Here is a 24262-nt window from a genome sequence, read left to right on the forward strand (position 1 = left end):
CACCGCGCCAGCACTGTCTGCATGCCACTCGCGTATACCACATTGAAAAACGTTAATAGTACTCGAAAGGATATACCCCTCTGAAGTAGAATATGGTCTTCCTCAAGATACAAGCTTTCTCCATACCAAATACCATTGGAATTGTTTCAGCTATCGAGTCGTGAAAACGTAACAGAGTGAGTTACTTTCGATATTAATAATACTTGTATTAGCATGGAAGTAAGAATTAAATACGTTGCGCACTGAAAAAGCATTGTATTTAGTACGTTGAATTATATTACGTAGAATGTATCAACTAATAAAAGCGGTTTCACAAATATGATAAAGTTCAAAAGTGAAAGAGTGAATAGCTTTTCCAAAAAGAAAATACTTTTCCTTAATTTGCGTAATATTCGTGAAATCAAAAAATATATTGCACTACACGCTTTGTAAAGTTGCCTATCTTCTTCCTCGGGGTTCAAGCTATCACACGCCAGATTTCATGAACATCGGTTCAACGGTTTAGTTGTTAAAACATAACAGACCGAGTTATTTTTCACGTTTTTAATATTAGTACGGAAGTGTGGATGCGCTCGCGTAACAGTAAAGTGAAATGAAATGTGCGTTTCGCTCTATTGGCCGGAAGATCCCGGTTGGGATGATTAGGTTCTTCGTGCAAGTCTTTTCATTTGACGTAACCTCAGTGTCTTGCGCGTCGATGACGATGAAATGATGACGACAACGCACACATCCAGACGCGAGCGGAAGAAAACAGATCCGAGGGGGAATTGAATCCGGGAATCCACGATCATGAAACAGCACTAACCGCGTGGCTACGACCAATACAAGCAAATTAGAACGCACGCAACATAGAAGCTATAAGAGACGCATGACGCTCAGCGGCAAAAATTTGACGTGTTTGTGACTGATATTAATACGGAAGTAATGAATTAGACACGTAGAGGATTGTATAACCATTACGTTGACTCCTGTAGAACATTTCAAACAATTAAAGCATTTTCACAAATATGAGAAAGGTCAAAAATCAGAGAGTAGTGGTGGTTAGTGTTTAACGTCCCGTCGACAACGAGGTCATTAGAGACGGAGCGCAAGCTCGGGTTAGGGAAGGATTGGGAAGGAAATCGGCCGTGCCCTTTCAAAGGAACCATCCCGGCATTTGCCTGAAACGATTTAGGGAAATCACGGAAAACCTAAATCAGGATGGCCGGAGACGGGATTGAACCGTCGTCCTCCCGAATGCGAGTCCAGTGTGATAACCACTGCGCCACATCAGAGAGTAAATAACTTTTTCAAAGAGTAATTATTGTTCCGTGTTTCGCGTTACATTTTTCTAATTAATAAATATGTTGTACTACGCACTTTCTGAAGTAGTCTGTGTTCTTCTCCAGTGTTCAAGCTATCTTTATGCCAAATTTTATCAAAATTGGTTCAGCGGTTGAGTCGTTAAAACGTACAGACAGAGCTACTTTCGCGTTTACCACATTAATATGAATGTTTGTACATTTTCGGTTGTTTTAAATTGAAAACAGTAATTTATATATAAACTTGGCGTGTAATTTACTTATGGTGTTTCTCGTCTCATTCACTTATTCTGCAAACCACTGCATCTTCCCTCGTTGTTGGTGGAGGTTGATGTCGAAAGAAATTTTCTTACGCATGTGTTTATATGATTTTGGTTGTTTTAGATTTGTTTTAAAATCGTAGGTAATTTACGTACGGTGTTTCTGCCTTTTATTCACATGTTCAGCAAACCATTACCTCCTCCCTCATCTTTAGCCGAGGCTGACGTCGAAAGAAACTTATTTACACACATGTAAGTGTATATATGTAACAGAAAGACTCTGAGTAAATTGAACGCCACCTTTATAAAAAAAACACTGTTTTTAATCTAAAACAACCAAAAATGTACATCCATATTTGCAGAATGACCACAGAAGATGCCTTGTAATTACTTTCAGGCAGCCTAAAAGGGAGAACCGAGTAATATTTCACTTTTTTGAATTCAATAATGCACTTTAACAGTAGATGTAGAAACATAAATTTTACTTTCCGTATTTCCAGTGGTAGTATTGAAATTATTTATCCAAGAACTGCTTCCTATTCTAACAAACAGTATCTTGGACAATGAGTTCGTTACATGGAAAATTTATAATCCAGGCGAAAACTAAAGTACTTCACTATCTCTCCAGTTTTTTCCAAGTTTGAGGTATAGTTGCTTTTCTACGTCGTCTTTCTGTTCCTGTTTCATTCTGTTCAGAGATTAAACTTTGGATCTATTTGCAACTTTGCTAAAGCTCTATCCACATTTGCGTTACGGCAAAAAGCACTTTGAAAGATCGTCAGAGCCGTAATTGAGGTGAGTTTTGATTCTCACACCAATTACCCTTTTGCCAACTATGTATTTGTTAAACTCAATCCTTTTCAGATCACTGGTCCCATTTACAGGCTTCATAATTTCATATAGTTCCTTGTAATCAAATATTTGCGAATCTTTCCCCAAAATCCATGTTTCAACCACGTCAGCATGACCTTCATGCGTTAAATATTCCTGAAATTTTTCCAGGTTTCTTTTCTACTCGACAAAAACACAGTCGACAGGTAAAAAGGAGTGTCCCCGAATTGTAAAGCAGTGAAGTACATCATTCACATGCCCTGGAGATTTTCTTCTAACTAAAAATGTCGAAAATCAATTACATAAACTCATCCACACTCTGCTATAGCCTTTATCTTAACAGAACAATGTTTTCGCATTTGACTTCTGTATTTCTAACAGACAGAATGAAAAAAAGAACCATACGCCAAAAAATGCTGTAACTGATAACGGATACTAATTGATTATTGTTGCTCAGTTATAAGGTTTCACTTCAGTCTACCAGTCTTACATTGTAGCCAACAAAATGAAATAAGTTAACAGGTTTTACGCACTCTGATTCGTTCATCCCAAACGAAAAACCGCTATTTGATGCATCTACTAATTTTTAAAGCTCTTTTTTGGAGGCATTAAGAGGCGTTTTGACCGGGTGTAATTATAGGGGTGTATAGAGCGAACTAGAAAGTGCATGTTTTCAAATCAAACTCAATATTATCAACCAGTGGACATTACTGGTTTTGAAAACTTGCTTCTCGGTTTGCATAACACTTCCTTCAGCATTGTGCGGAAAGGTGTGCACAATTCAGCAGGTTTCCTTTTCAACAGGCTTTCAGCAGAGGTTAAAAAATTGATACATAAATCTCCAGTATTAAAATCCAAGTTGACAGGTTTCCTTGTGGCACACACTTTCTATTTCTTACAGAAATTCCTCGCGGTAGTTGAGAACTTCTCTCTGTAATCTGTCATTTATTCCTATATAGGGGAAAGTTCCAGAATAATAGAAGCGTGTAAAACGACATATCTCGTGTCTCTTGTTACTGCCATAAGTGGCAGCACTTTATGGCACAAAAACATGTTCTTGTGTTGGCGACACTGTTACACGAGAAATATTTCGAGGCCGTTTGCTTGAACGCTTACGTGTTATGTGAAGAATCCCTGCACACCAGGTATTAGAGGCTGTGATAATTGTTCCGCCGTGGTATGCTTCGATTTTTCGTTTACAACACTTTTTAGGCAGAAGGTGTGTAAACGCTTCTTCTGCGAACATTTTAGGCATATTTCTGGATATGTAGGGTCCATGTGTACAGAGAATGCTGTTACTGCGGGTGAAATGACATACTGTGAATGTGGTAAAAAGACGTAGGTACGTCATTTTATCCACAACCACGGTTTATGCTTCCCGTCTTTCCATTCGTTTCTGTTGAGACAGTACAAGATGCTAGGAAATTCCTTTTATAGACTTGTATGGCTTGTAGAGGGGAGTGAGTACATAATATTTTGACTAGGACCTATGTCAGGAAACGTCATGCAACGACGCAACGGAGCGTCAAAGCTATACACCGCGGCCCCTCTAAATGTTTGTATATATAGTGTGATTCCGTGATGATGTTACAAACTTTCTAAAAGGATGGAGAACGATAAATGTATCAGTTTGAGATAACTGTCCCCCTACCGGGAACGAATGAGTCGAAAGTTATAAGCGCTAACCGTTCTGATACTCCTGACAGTGGAATACATGTACTGGTACTGTTGTTGCAAGATTGTAGCGTGGGCAACTTTCAGAGGTGGTAGTATGGACCAAAACAAGGAAAAAATGTCCAGTAAACGTGGGCTCCAAAACGCACGCCTGAGGAGCTACGGGCACGTGTTCATCTGCGCCATTGCGAAACCTGCGGAACATTTATTGAACAAGTGCTCAAACATAAAGTATGCATTTTATAGCCCGTCTTTACTACACATTTTTTCTTGGTTTCGTCCATATTACCACTTCTGAAAGTTGCCTATCCTATAATCTTTGCGACAACAGTTGCAGTACATGTATTCCACTGTAAGAGGTATAAGAACAATTTTCGCTTATAACTTTCGACTCGTTCGTTTCGGTACAGGGACGTCTACCTCAAATTGATACATTTATCTTTCTCTGTTCTCTTAGAAAGTTGGTAACATCATCACGGAATCACCTTGTGTATACACCCATTTACAGCCGCCGGCGCCAGTAACTTTGACGCTCCGTAGCGCCGTCCTATGACACTTCCGAACATGGGTTCCTATTCAAAATATTATGCACTCGCTCCCCTCTGCGAGTAATTTACGAACGGGAATTTACGAACACTTTCTATAAGATATAGTTCATTATTATTAATATTGTCATTATATCAGTAATAATGATTGGAAATTATGAAGCGGTAACCGCCAGTCTTGGGATCCAGAGAGCATGCAGTAGGCTAGTGATGCTGTTAATAACAAGCAAATGTGCTGGCAGCATGCCTCAACAATGTTAGGTTTTTGTCAGTCTAGTTTAAAAAGGCAAGTGCAAGGCAACAGTAAGCAAGCTGCAGGAGGTTTAGGTCGGTTCCATCAAACGCTTCCAGCAGAACTAAAAACTGAGCTATTACAGCACATTAAAGAATTTGAATCCCAGCAATTTGGACTTACATTGAATGACGTAAGGAAACTGTCATTAAAGTTAGTCAAGAGGAATGAAATTGGCAATCGATTAAGGAAGCAGACATTGATGGCAGATAAATACTTAATTTAATAAAACAATTATAAACATTTAATAGCCTACATGTAATTCGACAAAATACACTTCTGTGACGTTTACACTTCACGTTTGCAAATAAAAATAAGCATCATAGAAGACTTAAAGAATATGTCATTTTGCCTAGCTACTCTCATGACATGACACTGTGTAAGCTTTTTGATAATATACTGTAATAATCATATAAAGTATTATAAAGTTTTTTTCATTAATGAATATGTAATTAATAGTTTTTAGTGTTGACTTTCATAAAATAAAGCTTATAATTCAAAAAATGTACCAACAGTAAAATTTTTCCCTAATGGTATGCCATTTTAGGAAACCTCTCCCTATTTTCTATTTCTTTAATGTTTTATGCTTAGCGTGATATTGGTAATATATATCAATAAAAGCAGTGGATCTGAAAGTGAAAGCTTTGATACTCCCAAATTTATATGAACCCAGTCAGACTCTAACTTCTGTACCGTTTGCTGAGGCTGGAGGACAACCTTCTGCTTCCCAGTTTCCAGATATGAAGTTAAGATTGTTCACCTTCATCCTTAACCCCATTATGTTCCGATTTACGCAATAGTACTGCATGGTACACTCAGTCAAATGCTTTTGTTAAAACGAAAAAAAAACCTACTATCCTCAGCGTATCTCCTAGCCCTGCATGAAGCCTGAAGCCCTTCCTAAGAGTGACAACAAATTACGTACAATGGGATGTGCAACTACTCTCCTATACACTGCTTTCTTTTGTAAGCAATGGTAACAAAGAAACTGGATGGTAATTGTCAGCGTTATTTCCTTCAACCTTATTACAAATTGTTTTTTCTAATGACTATTTCAATCTATCAGGAACTTGACAACACTTGAAAAATTAGTTCCACAGCTGACTGAGTACCGAAGCAATGTATGATGCACCGATATTCATAATCTACCCTTTAATGACAAATAAGTGATACAGTTTCGTCTTTGTTTGCCACGTGTAGCTGCAAATGATGTACTGCCTTCAAATACAAGCTTTTAGAGACTTCTGCATGTTTACCTGTGGCCTTAAAATTTTAATTTAACTTGATCACTGCTGACAGGAAATGATTCGTAAATATTTTAAAGAATTCTGGTGGATCAGTAGCAGCTTCATTCTCTCACAAGAGAAGTGTATTACGTTGAGCAGCTGTATTCTGCTCACCTATCTCTTCCACAGTTGTCCAAATCGTTTTCATGCTTTTTTGTAAAAATCTGTTACCGAATTGTGAGTGTTCTTCATACGATCTCGACGTCTAAAAACAATTTTAATATCACTTTCAACGTAGTACAATTCCATGCAGAGTACGGTCTATATAAACACAAGCTATCTATAATGAACAAGAAAATAACAGCTCCCGGTTTCTCCTACGTGACGTACTAATGCCACTAGTTTTCCCTACCGGTTGCTTGTTCGAACGAAATATGTGTGTACACTTATTTGATGAGCAACAGCTATAAGAGAAAGTGGTAGAGATTTGAAGAAAAGTATTATACTTGTTGTTCAAGTCGCCTGCAATGCTGACTTCGTGCGAAGTTAGCATCTCTTAAGTCTTTTGCTTACTACTTTGGTATACGAATTGCTTTATTTCATTTATGGTTAGTTATTATGATCAGTTATTACTATCGGGTCACACTTCCTCGCAAACAAGATCTGGGATAACAGCGTCACCACCCGGCAAGTCATTGCAAACGGACACTAACACACACAACTGCAGAGCAACGCGTCACCTACCTCTGTGATGAAGTCACTAGTCCGGAAAATTTATGAACTGGATTAGGGAAATCGTCGAAAACCGGACACCATTTGAACAGCAGAACAGTCTGTTGTCGTAGTGACTGCACCGCCTCGTCTGGTAAGGACGCCAGAGTCATTTGCGATTAAAAGTACACTTAAACAGGTCCCGACGTCTAAAAACAATTTTAACATCACTTTCAATAAAGTACAATTCCACACAGAGTGCGGTCTATATGAACACAAGCTGTCTGTAATGAACCAGAAAACAAGAAGAATAAACAAAAATATTCCGTGATAGTAAGGGATCATACGAATGGAAGCAACAGCAAGATATTACACCATATAAACGAAGGGTACATAAGCTAAAATTCTGTCTACAAACACGACTCGACTTACTCTCACGAGATTCAGATAACTGCCCATGTTGGGGAGTTGGGGCAACTGGATGGATAGATAGATTTTACATATTCGAAAGCCTCTTCCTTGCTGCAGTATATTTACTTTCCAGACGTGTTTCGCCGTTTTAAGGCGCCTGCAGTAAATTGTTTTAACAATACATGGCTTGGTTTTTACGTATAACCTAAGAAAAATCTTCTTACAGCAAAATAAATAAATATCACACCGCATGTACTACAAATCTAAAGTTATTGCCACATCTCTCATGCAGTTTTTTTACATCCTTCACCTTCTGTCAACTTTTTGTGAGGGGAAAAAAATAATAGATTCGATTAATTTTGCAAACAGAAGTGGATGTGCAGTTCCTAACCTATGACCAGATGAGACGAAACGCAGATCTGGCTGACAAGTAACTGTAAGCAACAATTTGCTTTTGTAGCAACTGTGAACTGTTTCAAAAACAAAAATGTTCATTATTCCAGAAAAGAAATCTACTGAAGGTGCATTAAAAAAAAACAACAAAAAAACGCTTCTGAAAATTAAATATACTGTCGCGAGAAAAAGGCGTTTGAACATACAGAGAGAATATTTATTAACTTGTTGCAGAAAACGGCCACACCGACGAACTTAAGACACGAGAATATTGAACGACATTGCTAGTAATTGCCTGCGCCGTTGCGAATAGCAAAGACCGTCTGGAAAATTCAAACGGTTTTCTGCGCGGCGGGTAGCAGCTATTTACGCGCATCTCTTTTGTTATTTGCGCGGCGGTGCGACGGGGAGTGAACTGGTCGCAGGACACTTGGTGGCCCACACCTGCGCAGTCGGCCCCTGGGCTGTCTCGACCCTCCCCCCTCCCGCAAGACACGGGAAGCGCGTTAGCGCCAGCGCGTGTGATTCGTGGCTCACCTGTCGCTTCGCAGCGCCGGAAATCAGAGGGCAGCGAATCAGAGCCACCTACGAGCGCCGCCGGCAATCGATTTCCGCGCGCGCGCTTTCTGCGCATGTCCGGCGTGGGCCGCCAGAGGGTATTAGTTCGGAGCGCGCCGCCTGCCGCGCACCAGTTGAGCTCGAGGTCTCGAACTGGTTGGACGCTTGCCGAGCCGAAGACGTCGCCAGCCGACTACCCCAGGCAGCAGCGCCCCCTGACAGCCCCGCAGCCCAGCGCAGCGAACGGGTGAGCACTTCTCTTCCACACATCCGAAACTTATGCTACATAATTCTTTTTGCCGCGGTACTAAAGTTATTCTTACGATTAGAAAATTTAGTTTGACGCTTTTTAGGGATGTAATATTGCATCATCAGTTGTAACCATAATATGACTTTCGATCTTCAGCATAACGTTGGAATTGTTGTCGAATGATGTTACTGTCGTTAGTTAGTTGTGGGTTCGCGGGCAAAATGAATAAGTGCTAACACATTGTTACTATACCGGTTTCCTCTAAACTCTTCAAGTGTTTGCTGTCAGTCACTGGGAAAGTAAACGAACAGGAGCTAACACCGCAGTTCGCTTTTTGTATTACAAGGAGTAAACAGCAAGAAAATTCGATGTATGTTGTGTAATACTCATAATAATGATTGACGTCTGCACATGCAAAGTTCTCAGCCCCTGATGTGAAGCGTGTCAGAGTTGAAACATTGAGTTGTTCCTATTTAAGTCTATCACTTAATCTGAAATACGAATCGTGTTGTCTTTTTAACAAGCGCGAAACTTTCATACACAGTTTGTGTTGTTTCATCAGGAGTAGCTTCACATCTACTTTATGTAAATATATAATTTATAAAATGAATTAGTTCGAAACTAGATTCATGTTGCACAGTATATATCCATCATTTACAAAGTTTTCGTGATTATTTTAAATGAAATTCTGAGCATTAGTCTTGTTTCCATAATCGTAAATGCATTGTCCTCAAAGAGCATTCTTAAGTTTAGAAGGTAAATCTTAACGCTCTGGCAAACACATGTACTGAAAAGATGATCAACAAAAACAGTTTTTGATTGAAGGTAAGTAGCTTTTATCGCTGAACTCTACAATGCAATGAATGCTTGTATTGCGTAACACTGTGTTCATGAATAAAGTAATGAGGGTGGCTTTAATCTACGTGTTTTATTTTGACAATTAGTGTGTCTGTAGGAGATTTCGTAACTTTTTTCTGCTTGTCACACTATACACAACAAAAATCTTTGAATGAAGAGAGGCGAGAACATATCGCCACTTGGCCAGCCTCACTTGTGATTCAAACTTGATGAAATTTTGCTTACTGTACCTTATTTTCGGGTAGTGACGCGCTTAAGTCAGAATGTACAGGTTTTGGTGATTGAGAATTTAAGTTAAATAATCGATTATTTCAGTGGCCTACAGGAACTGGTTTCTTTTATGATCTCTTCTGCAAAAGTACATGTTGCTTTCCTCTCTTAAAGTAATTATGTGTTGCGAGATTCGAGTTTATTCAATTTTCAATTTATTAGAAGGACAATTCCACTATATGTCCTTGACAAACATTGAACATGGTTTCTTGTAAAATTGACACTTTTATTGAGTGTTTTCAATATGGATAGAAGCTGCTCTTTAAAGCTAACTGAAGTCAAATAGAAATCATTTCAGTTATTGTTTGGAAAATTTTCACAATACTTTGGAAAATAAAGAAACCAACAAAGTATGAAAATTATTAGTTATACCTGCAGCAGTTGGAAAGTAAAAGCCTATTTTTCACAAATGAAGTGAGAACGAAATTAACTGTATTACTGATCATATTTTTAGAGAACTGTATTTTATTTATTCAGGAAGTTACAAAAAATAGAAATTTTTTCCCATTTATGCTGATGTTTCCATGTCAATGTCAAGGACAATTCCGTGCCTTACTATACACACAAATGATATAATTCCTGAATTTTTTGAGATGTCCTAATCTTAGTCTTAATTCTTGTTAACTATACTATTTTCGTTTCTGTCATTGAGTGTTTGTTGTTATAAGAGCTGAAATTGTAATTTAAGGTTAACTTAAGAATACATAATTTAAAAATTGTGTATAAAATGTGGTTTCCATATACATTATAAAAGTGTATGTATGTATATATGGAACATATCTCTTCCAAAACCAATTTCAACCAAACATGGTATATGTATCACTTACTGTCTGGAAAGAATCATTCTAGAAGTGGGAACCACCTATCTATCAAAGGGGAGGCAGTGAAAAAGAAGCATAGCCCATGATGCATGAATATTGCAGCATCATGCATGACTTTCAGTTATTACTTCTTTACTACTAACTCCATTCACCAAAAAAAAAAAAAAAAAACATAACCAGTACCCACATAGATCACTGGATGTACCTGCAAAATTATATCTCTGTACAGCATATAGTTCAGTTCAGGAGATATGATGTCATAAACATTGAGCTGTGTGAAAATAAAATTTCAGGGAGAAATTTACAGAAGATACATGAGAAATATGTTAAATATATTTGGTAAATGTGTACACAAGAAAATTCTTGCATAAAAAACTCATTGTAAGCCCCTGGAACGATTACAACAAAATTTGGTACACATATTAGTTACACTGTGGAAAGAAAAGCTATGGGGTTAAGAACCACCAACCTATGGTTAGGGTAAGGGTAGCAATGTGAAGAGAGGGGGGGGGGGAAGAGGAAATGGACAGACAAAGACAGGGGGAAGAAGGAGATAGACAAAGATAGTGGAAGTAGGAGATCGATAGAGAGGGGGAGGAGGGTATGGACAGAGAGAAAGATGAGAGGAGGAGATTAACAAAGAAAGGAGATGGACAGAGACAGACAAAGATGGTGGAAGTAGGAGATCGATAGAGAGGGGGAGGAGGGTATGGACAGAGAGAAAGATGAGAGAAGGAGATTAACAAAGAAAGGAAGAGATGGACAGAGACAGACAAAGATGGTGGAAGTAGGAGATCAATAGAGAGGGGAATAGGGTATCGACAGAGAGAAAGATGAGAGGAGGAGATTAACAAAGAAAGGAGGAATGGACAGAGACAGGGGGAAGGGGTAGGCAGAGAGAGGGAGGAGGAAGAGATGAATAGAGAGACATGAAGAGGAAATGGACAGAGAAAAGGAAGAGGAGAAGATGTATAGAGAGATGAGAGGAGAAGATGGACAAAGGAAAGAGGAGATGAACAAAGAGACATGAAGAGGAAATGGGCAGAGAAAAGAAAGAGAGGAGGATGCACAGACAGACAGAGGAGAGGAGGAGATGGACAAGGAAAGGAAAGAGGAGGAGATGAACAGAAACAGAGGGAGGAGGAGATGGACAGAGAGAGAGGATGGATAGAGGGAGTGTCAGGTTATAGACAAAGAGAGGGGGAGATGGACAAAGGGGGAAGAGGCAGATGTACAGACGGGGAGGAGCAGATGGGCTGAGAGAGGAGGGAGAACCAGATAGGACAGAGACAGAGGTTAGATGAGATGGACAGAGAGAGGGGAAAGAGAAGGTGGACAGAGAGGGGTTGAAGGAGGTGATGGACAGAGAGAGGGGAGGAGGACATGGACTAATAGAACATTGGGTACTCAGATAATACCAAGGCAAGAAGTATTAATTACACTATATCAACCTAATTATTATTAACAAAAATGAAGGGTATTAGGAAAAATTAATACTAATTTTTAAGACAATATATTTTAATTCAGTTCTTAATAATACACCATTTTAGACTACTGAATTTGATTTGCACAAATTACACAATCGATACTGATGTTAGTGGCCATCTAAATTAAATACTACTCAGAATGTAAGTAGAACTTAATCATTGCTAGAATCAACAACTGATTGTATGATGTTCTGTATGGGGTATAGCCCACTCAGTTGGAGGAATTAACTGGTATTGATTTGAGAACATCTACCTGTCTCTCAAAAGTTCAACTGTTCTTGGCCACTTTTTCCCTTTAGGTATTTTCCTGTGATTTGTGAATTTACTTACTTCCTATTGTATCTTCAGTTGAGTTTTCATTTATATTTTAACTTTCTTCCTTTCATTCTGTCTTCTCTTTATTCCATGTTTATCCTTTTCTACCATAACATTTAAACAACTTACAGTTTATATTAAATGCCGTGTATGGTATCTCATGAAAATTGTATGTTTTATCACTGTAATAACGTTCTTGTTGTTCTTACATCTGTTTAATAGTCCATATGTTTATGTATTTAATGTAATATCGTTTTCATTAATAGACTGAAGCTTGTTTGGTAAGTGAAGATAGTATGCAAATGAACAATAAAGAATCAATTCAGAATTACCCATTATATTATGATATCTGGAGCAGATAAACTGGAAAATCTCAGTTACTATAAATTATTTGGTGACTGTACTCTCTGAGAATTTTTTTTTACAATTCTGCTTGATTATTGTAAAAATTAATAACATTTTGTTGCAATCTTTAACCAAACTTAGTTTCACAAACCATTTGAGACAAGAGAATTCCAGCAGTCTGCTATCTGCACTGTTTGCTGATGATACTGTGGGATACGGAAAGGTGTCGTCATTAGAAAAATGTAATCTAATGCAGATGATGACAAGAAACAATTCCATAGTGTTCTAATATGCAGTATTGACATAGTCACATCAGTTAAATATCTACACCTAAATCTGCAAAGCGATATCAAATGGAACAAGCACATAAGGATGGGAGCAGGCAAGGCAGATGGTTGACTTTGGTATTGGAAGACATCAAAAAAATGCAGGGATGGGCTGCTAGATTTGTTATTAGTAGGTGACATCAACACATGCTTATTATAGAGACTGCTTCATGAACTCAAGGGGGAATCCCAGGAAGGAAGATGACATTCATTTTGGGAAATGCTGTTGAAGACATTCAGAGACCCAGCATTTGAAGCTGACTGCAGAACTGTTCTACTGCTGCCAATGAAGAATTTGCATAATGACCACAAAGAGGAATTAGGGCTCATACACAGGCCTACAGACAGTCATTTTTCCCCTCACATTATTTGCAAGAGGAACAGAAAAGGAAATGACTAGTAGTGGTATTATGTACCGTCCAACACACACCATGACTTGAGTAGAATATATGTAGATGTGGACCAATAGTTTCTCATCACTACATGTGTTTCAGTCATGTCATTACTCTGTGAGCCAATGAGGTATATTTCCAAAGAAGTTTCGCAATATGGTCTTAAATTTACAATAGTTTTCATTATCTTTGTGGAGATGACACGTAAAAGTCCATCTGTTCAGCTTGAAGAGAAGATGAAGAGATAGACACAGTATATGAGAATACTGAATGGGTAAATCACTATGGAAAGGAAGATCAAAATCTAGTAATCATAGGGGATTGGAATGTGGTTGTAGGGAAGAGGTCAAAGAGGGTTATAGGAGAATATGGGCTTGGTAGTAGGAGTGATAGATGACAAAGACTGATTGAGTTCTGTAATAAATTTCAGATAGTAATAGTAAATACTTGGTTCAAGAATCACAAGAGGAGGAGATACACTTGGAAACAAGGAGAGGCAGAAAGATTTCAATTAGATTACCTCATAGTCAGGCAGAGATTCCGAAATCAGGTAAATCAAAAAAGAGACTAGTCAGGAAAAATCAATGGGCAAAGAAGTGAGATACAGAAATACTAAGGAACAGAGAGATATGAAGTTCTCTGTAGATACTACAATAATGAATAGCGCAGTAGGCAGTTCAGTTGAGGAGGAATGTACATCTCTAAAAATATCACAGCATTTGGAAACAAGAACATAGGTGCAAGAAAGTTAACTGTGACGAAACCATGAGTAACAAAACAAATACTTAAGCCAGTTGATGAGAGAAAGACATAAAGAAATTTTCATAGAAATTCAGGAACACAAAGATATGTCACTCAGGAATGAAATAAATATTAACTGCTGCATGAAAAATGTGAAGAAATAGAAAAAGGAATGACTGTCAGAGGAACTGATTCAGCACACAGAAAAGTCAAAACAACCTTTGGTGAGATTAAAAACAAGGGCAGTAACAGTAAGAGTGCAGTGGAAATTACACTGTTTCATGTAGAGGACGAGTGGATGGGTGGAAAGACTACACTACAGGCCTTTATGAGGTGAAAAACTTGTCTGAAAACGTGATAGAAGAAGAAACATGAGTCAGTAGAGAAGACATAAGGGATCACGTATTGGAATTTAAAAGAAATTTGGATGACTTAAGATCAAATAAGGCAGAAAGGTGTAGATAACATTCCATCAGAATTACTAAAATCATTGGGCGAAACAGCAATGAAACGACTGTTCACTTTCGTATGTTGACTATATGAGTGTGGCCACATACTATCTGACTTTTGGAAAAATATCATCCACACAATTCCAGAGAATGCCAGAACTGACAAGTGCGACAATTACCGCACAATCAGTTTAACAGCTCATGCATCCAAGTTGCTGACAAGACTAAGTTACAAAAGAACGGAAAAGAAAATTGAGGATTTCTTAGAAGACGACTGGTTTGGCTTTAAGAAAGCTAAAGGTAAAGGCACTGGAAAGACAGTTCTGACATTGCGACTGATAGTGGAAGCGAGACTGAAGAAAAATCAAGACACATTCATAGGATTTGTCAACACGTAAAAAGTGTTCAATAATGTAAAATGTGGCAAGATGTTCGGAATTCTCAGAGAAATAGGGGTAAGCTATAGGGAAAAACTGGTAATATATGATGTGTAGAAGTACCAAAAGGGAACAATAAAAGTGGAAGAATGAAGCACTTGGATTATAAAGGGCTTAAGACTGGCTGTAGTCTTTCGCCCCTACTATTCAATCTATACATCAAAGACACAATGACAGAAATAAAATAAAAGTTCAAGAGTGGGATTAAAATTCAGTGTGAAAGGATATCAATGATAGGATTCGTTGATGACAAAGCTATCCTCAGTGAAAGTTAAGAAGAATTACAGGCTCTGTTGATTGGAATGAACAATTTAATGACTACAGAATATGGATTGAGAGTAAATCAAAGACGAAACTTATGAGAAGCATCAGAGATGAGAATCCTGAGAAACTAAACATCAGAACTGGTAATCACAAAGTAGAGAAATTATGGGATTCATGTACCTAGGTAGGAAAATATCCCTAGACCAACAGAGCAAGGAGGACACATAAACCAGACTGGCAGTAGAAAAAAGGCATTCCTGGCTAAGAAAAGGCTAAGATTATCAAAAATATGTGTTAATTTGGGGAAGAAATTACTGAGAATTTATGTTTCGAGCATAGTATTGTATGTTACTGAAACATGGATTGTGGAAAACCTGGAACTGATGTGAATTGAAGCATTTGAGATGTGACGCTACAGAAGAATGTTGAAAATTAGGTGGACTGAAAGGCAAGAAACGAGGGGGTTCTCTGCAGAATCGGTGGGCAAAGAAATATATGGAAAACACTGACAAGAAGGAGGGACGCAGTGGTAAGGTATCTGTCAAGACAGCAGGGAATAACTTCTGTGGAAGTAGAGGAAGACTGAGATTGGAATGTTGTTGTTGTTGTGGTCTTCAGTCCACAGACTGGTTTGATGCAGCTTCCATGATACTCTGTCTTGTGCAAGCTTCATCTCCCAATACCTACTTCAACCTACGTCCTTCTGAATGTGCTTAGTGTATTCACCTCTTGGTCTTCCTCTACGATTTTTACCCTCCACGCTGCCCTCCAATACTAAATTGGTGGTCCTTTGATGCCTCAGAATATGTCCTACCAACCGATCCCATGTTCTAGTTAAGTTGTACCACATATTTCTCATCTCCCCAATTCTGTTCAGTACCTCCTCATAACTTATGCGATATATCCATCTAATCTTCAGCATCCTTCTGTAGCACCACAGTACGAAAGCTTCTATTCTCTTTTTGTCTAAACTATTTATCGGCCATGTTTCACATCCATACATGGCTACACTCCATACAAATACTTTCAGAAAAGACATCCTGACACTTCAATCTATGCTTGATGTTAACAAATTTCTCCTCTTCAGAAACGCTTTCCTTTCCATTACTAGTCAACATTTTACGTCCTCTCTACTTCGACCATCATCAGTTATTTTGCTCCCCAAATAGCAAAACTCCTTTACTACTTTAAGTGTCTCATTTCCTAACCTAATTCCCTCAGCATCACCTGATTTAATTCGACTACATTCCATTGTCCTCGTTTTGCTTTTGTTGCTTTTCATCTTATATCCTCCTTTCAAGACACTGTCCCTTCCGCTCAACTGCTCTTCCAGGTCCTTTGCTGCCTCGGACAGAATTACAATGTCATTGGGAAATGTCAAAGTTTTTATCTCTTCTCCATGGATTTTAATACCTACTCCGAATTTCTCTTTTGATTCCTTTACTGCTTGCTCAATATACAGATTGAATAACATTGGGGTGAGGCTACAACCCTGTCTCGCTCCCTTACCAACCACTGCTTCCCCTTCATGCCGCTTGACTCATAACTGCCATCTGGTTTCTGTACAAATTATAAATAGCCTTTCACTCCCTGTATTTGACTCCCACCTCCTTCAGAATTTGAAAGAGAGTATTCCAGTCAACATTGTCAAAAGCTTTCTCTAAGTCTACAAATGCTAGAAACGTATTTTGCCTTTCCTTAATCTATCTTCTAAGATACGTTGTAGGGTTAGTATTGCCTCATGTTCCAATATATCTATGGAATGCAAAGTGATCTTCCCCGAGATTGGCTTCTACCAGCTTTTCCATTTGTCTCTCAAGAATTCGTATTAGTATTTTTGCAGCCGTGACTCATTAAACTGTTCAGTAATTTTCACATCTGTCAGCACCTGATTTCTTTAGAATTGGAATTATTATATTCTTCTTGAAGTCTGAGGGTATTTCGCCTGTCTCATACATCTTGCTCACCAGTTGGTAGAGTTTTGTCAGGCTTGGCTCTCCCAAGGCTATCAGTAGTTCTACTGGAATGTTGTCTACTCCCGGGGCCCTGTTTAGAGTTAGGTCTTTCAGTGCTCTGTCAAACTCTTCACGCAGTATCGTATCTCCCATTTCATATTCACCTACATAATCTTGCATTTCCTTAATATTGTCCTCAAGTACATCGCCCTTGTGTAGACCCTCTATATACTCCTTCCACCTTTCTGCTTGCCCTTCTTTGCTTGGAACTGGGTTTCCATCTGAGCTCTTGATATTCATACAAGTGGTTCTCTTTTCTCCAAAGGTCTCTTTAATTTTCCTGTAGGCAGTGTCTATCTTACCTCTAGTGACATATGCCTCTACATCCTTACACTTTTCCTCTGGCCATCCCTGCTTAGAAATTTTGCACTTTCTCTCAATCTCATTTTTGAGACGTTTGTATTCCTTTTTGCCTGCTTCATTTACTGCATTTTTATATTTTCTCCTTTCATCAATTAAATTCAATATTTCTTCTGTTACCCAAGAATTTCTACTAGCCCTCGTCTTTTTACCCACTTGATCCTCTGCTGCCTTGACTATTTCATCTCTCAAACCTACCTATTCTTCCTGTACTATATTTCCTTCCCTTGTTCTTGTCAATCGTTCCCTAATGCTCTCCCTAAAACTCTCTATATATATTCAGCAAATAATTGAGGACACAGATTGCAATTTCTACTCTGAGATGAATAGGTTGTCACAGGAGAGGAATTCATGGTAGGCTACATCAAACCAATCACAAGAATGTAGTCTGCTACGCTAGTTGCCACTTTCTGTGTGTAGTGCACGCCTGACTTTTTAATGAAGGGTATTATCATTCTCCACCCGATACAAGAGGTCGAAAAATCCACAGTCAGATCGTCACAGAATCGTCCGAGCTTCTCATTCAAATCTATGATGCAGCTCCAAAACAGAGGACCGGAATCGGTTCTGGGAGTGATGCTGTTGCGGTCGTTTTTAACAGAAAACCAATGTAGCAAGTCCGAAACTCTGTAACACTCTCCCTTTCGGAGGTTTAATCTGTGCAAAACAGTGTCACTAAAGCTACTGTCCTAACAGATCCAATAACTCGAGTGGTCTCTGTTGTACCCACTATACCAATCATTTAAAGTGACATCAGTTCCCAATCAAGATTTCATAATAACAGTAAAAAAAGGTTCAAGGTCAGGACCTCAAACATGTTTTTACTTCATGAAGTTGTAGTTCAGAAAACCAATTCTTATTCCTATCACAGAGTATCCAAAAATAACGGAAAATGTATATTCTGAAGTAGTTTTATAATTGTGTACAAAAATGTAGCATTTGAAACACTGAAAATCAAAAACTCCTTACGAATACCTCAAAAGTGGTCAAAATCGCGAGAAAGAGCCAAAATTTGAGTTGGGATGCAATTCTCAGAGATACCTGACATTAGGACATATATACAATTCCCCCATGTATTTAGCAGTTGTGGACCCTTTCCAGATTTCCTAGTATGTACACACACACACACACACACAGGTGTATTCGGATTTTCTCCACAGATTTGCTGACATACACATTCGACACAGATTTGTTCACCACTTCCTCCCTTCCACCTCTCTGCCCACTTTATCCTCCCGCCTCTATAAGTCTATCTCCTCCTTCCCAGTCTCCACCTTCTTCTCCCCTTTCCCTGACCACTACTTCTTTCCCCCCTCCCTCTGTCCATATCCTCCTCCCATCCATCTGCCCATCACCACCTCCCCCTCACCCTTCTCCACTTTCTTCCTGCATCCCTTCCTCTTACTGTAGATATCCTTCTCCTACCCCCTTTTTCTGTACTCACTTTGACCAACTATCAATCAATATCCTCCAACCCCCCTCCCCTCTCTGTCCATCTCTTCCTCTTCCATATCTCTGTCCAGCTCATTCTCCCCTGTTCCTCTATATATCTCCTTCTTCCCCCATGTCTCTGCTCAGTTGTGTCAATCTGCAGGTATTACCCCTGCAAGGCATGCCGAGGCTACCCACACAACATGCCTCCTCCTCTTCCTCTCTCTCTCTGTCTTCTCCTTTGAAAACTTCCTGTCTATAAGCATAAGTTTCGATGATGACGGTATAGCTTTGTTGAAACCATTGATTCAGTAAAATAGTTTTATAGAAATCTTGGCTTGTGAAACTTTCTTCAGTTACAATACATACACAATGAAGCTAGCATATTGTTAACTCTTAAACGCAATTGCACGTGCAGCCAGCATGCGCTCTGTTTCGTTGAAAAATGAAATTTTCGCTACATTCTCGTAACTGTGGAAAAAGCCACAAAAACGAGCAAGTGAGATAGTTGCACAAGGGAGTCTCCTACTGTCTACCGCTGCACTGACAAAAGACGGCAAGATAGACTTTTAGTTTCGATGCAAAAGTTAAAATCATGTGGAATATCTTTCGAAATTGGATCAATCTTTTTGAAATAATAAACAGCATTTTGTTAACGTTTTGATCAAAGGTAAGTAATTTTATAGAGCATCCAAAATTAATGTCAAGCATAGACAGTTACAGGCAAATTAGGAGCAGAAACATGGATAGTGGTACGAAGCAGCCTTTGATCACTTAACATTTCTGGTGATGAGAACCATACATCTCAGTAAATTAATTCAAAATGAAACAGACTGCAACGAATTCAATGGTAATTCACCACAGACAAGATGGCGGACTAGGGCAGACAAGATGGCGGACAATGGTGGACAAGATGGTTGGCAATGACAGACTGTGGCAGGTTATGATGTCACAAGATGGCAGACTCTGTCATGAAGGTGCTGCAGGTCACCTGCCACCTGAGTCAGTTGCATTCTGTTCACTGTGATGGGGCATCAGCAGCAGAGTTCCGCCAGGCAGAATAAGAAGAAGAACAAGAATAATACTGCTACATTCAAGAGTAAGTGCTGTTATTATTATTATTATTATTATTGCTATTATTAACCCAACCATTTTTTCTCACTGTTTGTTATGTGTTTATGTGTATGTGCACAAGTATTTATACACTTTCCTTCTTTTCAGCAGCTCAGCAGCAGCCTCCTGATGCAGTACAAGCAGCCATGTTAGAGCAGGACACACATCTGTTTGTCCATCTATTAGCTGCAATAGCACTTGTTGAGCCACAGGAATGCACATATGGGCCACCAGATATATCTGATCAGGACACACACCCTTCATCAAATCACAGTGACGTGGTTTACACTGAAGTAGCAAAAGTCATGGATGGGGTACATCCTAATATCACAGCAGATCTCCTTTTACCTTTTGAGCCATTCTCCCTCTAAAGCCATCCATAATTTCAAAAATGTTGCTGGTGCAATATTTTATACATCAACTGATCTCTTGATTATGACTCATAAATGTTTGGTAGGTGGCCAAATTATTCGCTCAAATTTTCCAGAATGTTCTTGAAACCAATTGTGAATAAATGTGACCTGGCAACATGGCACATTGTCATCCATAAAAATTCCATCATTGTTTGGGGACATGAAGTCCATGAATGGTTGCAAATGGTCTGCAAGTAACCAAAGTTAACCATTTCCAGCCACTGATAACTTCAGATGGACCATGGAACCCAGTCCACTCCATGAAAACACAGCCCACACCATTATGGGGCTATCATCAGCTTGCTCAGGTGCTTTGTTGACAACTTGGGTTCATGGCTTCGTGGGATCTGTGCCACACTCGAACCCTTCCATCTGTTCTTACTAACAAACCAGGACTCATCTGACCAGCCCATATTTTTCCATTAATCTAAGATTCAACCAGTATGGTCAAGAGCTCAGGAGGGACACTGCAGGCAATGTTGTGCTGTTAGCAAAGGCGTTCCTGTCGATCATCTCCTGTTGTAGCCCATTAGCGCCAGATTTCGCCGCATTGTCCTAATGGATGTGCTAGTTTTATATCCCACAGCGATTTCTGCAGTTATTTCACATAGTGTTGCTCGTCTGTTAGCACTTACAACTCTACACAAATGCTGCTACTCTTGGTCATTAAGTGAACGCCTTTGGCCACTGCATTGTTCTGTCGTGAGAGGTAATGTCTGAAATCTGGTATTCTCAGACATTGTGGATCTAGGAATATTGAATTCCCTAACAATTTCCAAAAGAGAATGCCCCATGCATCTAGCTTCAATTACCATTCCATGTTAAAGGTGTGTTAATCCCCGATACAAGGCCACAACTACGTCAGAAACCTTTTTCACATGAAGTGCCTGCATATGACAGTTCTGCCAATGCACTGCCACTTTATACCTTACGTACATCATACTTCTGCCATCTGTATGTGTGCAGATCGCAATCCCTTGACTTTTGTTACCTCAGTGTACTACTGTTTGCCACAAAATGTAATTTGGCTGCCTACAGGTCAATGCATATGAATACAGGCATAAAAGCAGACAGTGAATGCCAAGAAGTAGTGAAAATTGAGAATGTCAAACATGGTATTAAACAGCAGATTAGTCAAATGGGTTGCAACAAGCTATGCCGTACACTACGATACATCGTCAGCTTCTACAGAATATGACCTATCTTGATCTCCTCCCCAGGCATCTGCTGCTTTGATTTGAGGCTATCTATCACAGAGATGTATGGGGATGCAGCACTCCTCCATCTATCTAGATCATTCAGTCATTATGAACTTCTGTGACATTGGGGGTGTGTTATTTTTGGATGCCATATGTTAAAACTTTATTCAGTGATGTTGTTTGTTATCAGCATCAGTACAGTTTACATATGAGTGATGTAGAGTAGTATATGACTTCATGCATATTTACAGTACCACAGTCAGATTTTGTTAGACCTATAAGTATTAACTGCATACATACTGATTTCATGGATGGAATACCAAACTTTTTTGTTCCTCCTATATGTCTGCATGCTTCACAGGTTGAATTTATGGCAAATAAGAAACAATTATTTTGAAAATATTGTATCAATGAAAGGAGATGTACTGCACCTGGTGTATGATTAAATAATATTCCACCACAAAATTGTTTTTATTTATCATTCAAATAAAGTTTATGAAGAAGCACGGCCATTGTAGCTTAGTGACTAAATAAACAAAATAAAAAAATGACTACCAAACTGGTTAAGCTACAATGGCTGCAAAACTTGGTAGATATGCTAATGTATAATGAAGAACTAATTTACACTGAAAAAATGGTTACTATTTTGACCACAAGTGTAAATTTGGTGCTGTACGACACCGCATCTGTGTCTCTGGTGCTCATACTCAAAAAAATTGTGTTAGATTTGGTGAATAATAAAATCAACATGCTGCCTTTCTCACTTGTTTGACCTTTTCTGCCCACTTCCTGTTCCTATTTCATTCCATATGGAAACATTTACAAATTTCTTTCTTGCATTCAGAGCGCCAGATCTGCACCTGGTGGCCAAAATTGGAACTAATTTTTTTCCACTGCAAACTGATTCCATACTAATGCACTGCAATAACTATAAAGTTTTGCTTCCATATAATAATTACAGCCCACACTGGACTTCTATGGGTAGCTGCCCTTTAATTATAAGCACTTGATAGCTTCTAGGGCTGGATGAAATGTCTGGCAGAGCACAATTAAATAATATACGCAAACCTTCATCATGAATCAATAACTTTATCTTCGTGGTGAATCAATATGTTAACCTTCACATACAGACAGAAAAACGTGGCTAAGGATTTTAATTTACAATATGTTTCGATTAGATAGCCACAGGCAACTGAGATTTGGATTCTCTCATCCCCAGTGGCTATTGGCTAGTCTGGCCTAGGCACTCCCAGAACTAGATCATTAGTTTGCCATTCACCCCTCTCCCATCCTACAAAGACTGGTAAGAGCTCTGTCCTACACTTCACATTCAGTAACTGTTGTGTGTGTTACTTTTTTGTTTCTTCAAGACTGCTTCTACGCGCATGCATGTTCATCATCATAATCCTCTCACCCTATAGATCATCACCATTGTCGTCACAGTCTTCTTGCCACATGTATCTCACCACCTCTGCTGCAGTCATCTCATCATCTCTGTCTCCATCAGTTTCTCCACTGCCACCACCATCGTCGCCACATTCAACTGTTGTCATACCAATGCTGTCATCCTTCATCATTTTGATAACACTTCATAGTCAGTAATTGTCATCTGTTAACTGTGTCCTGTTCCATTATCCCAGTATGGACACTCCTGCAACATCCATCATCGATACCATCCCATCCCCTGCTCCCACTGTCACTAAATGGGGCACCTTCTCCAATCCACCAACCTATGTCCACACTCCCCTACCAGTCTCGGTTCCATCTACAATTACTTCCTTTGTCTACCCTACCATCCCCTCGACCTCATCCCTGCCTTCTACTACCGCTTTTACCTGTTCTGCACTTCTAGCTTATCCCACACCTGCCACTTCCGCTATTTAACTGCTAGCAAGCATAACATCATGCTGTGCTACCATGACAACATGAGAAGTCTCAGTATGTGTCACCCAGTCAACGAGCTGCCACACCACCTCAAGCTAAATGGAAGGGCCTGCACCATGAGATGTTTCCTGATCTACAGTTCCCCAGCTCCCCCTCATCCCACTATCTCAAAGAAACAACAGAAGAGCCTTAACAGAGATGCCACTACTAGCACTGTTAACAAAAACCCCAAACCAGTCACATTCCCACTTAACACATAGACACGGCTACCCCTTCACACTACCCCCACCTCGGCCATGCATGTTCTTCCCTACCTGTTTATATCTTCATCTTATCCCATCCAGATCTCAAATTCCATAATGCCAAACCCTCACTTGAAATCAAGAAGTGTTTCCCACACCTTCCTGTAGCCAAAACCACACCTCACAAAGATTCACATTTTACTAAATCCATAAACTTCCACACAGACCTGTAATGTCTGCTGTGGTACCAACCCTATCTACTCCACCAAATGCAAAGCCAAGCTGCCACCCATCAAACCAGAGTTAACTGTGCCCACCCAATGTATTGATAATTCAATTCATTTCAACAATTCCCACTGCTCACCTTCTACTGCCAGTGATATCTTCACCTTTCCTCTCCCTCATCATCCAAAATTTCCACCCATTCCAGTGGCCACATATCCGCCAA

The 24262-nt window shown here is 39.2% G+C and overlaps 1 protein-coding gene across 1 annotated transcript in view; it reads left to right on the forward strand.

Moving 5' to 3' along the window:
• The first annotated feature begins 8340 nt into the window (after positions 1-8340).
• Positions 8341-24262, forward strand: part of LOC126249995 (mucin-6-like) — a 323978-nt gene continuing 308056 nt past the window's right edge. The window contains exon 1 of the mRNA XM_049951522.1: positions 8341-8449. The gene's annotated coding sequence lies outside the window, so the exon portion shown is untranslated. The remainder of the gene's footprint in view (positions 8450-24262) is intronic.

Source organism: Schistocerca nitens, chromosome 1, assembly GCF_023898315.1.
Source record: "Schistocerca nitens isolate TAMUIC-IGC-003100 chromosome 1, iqSchNite1.1, whole genome shotgun sequence".
NCBI classification, from domain to species: Eukaryota; Metazoa; Arthropoda; class Insecta; order Orthoptera; family Acrididae; genus Schistocerca; species Schistocerca nitens.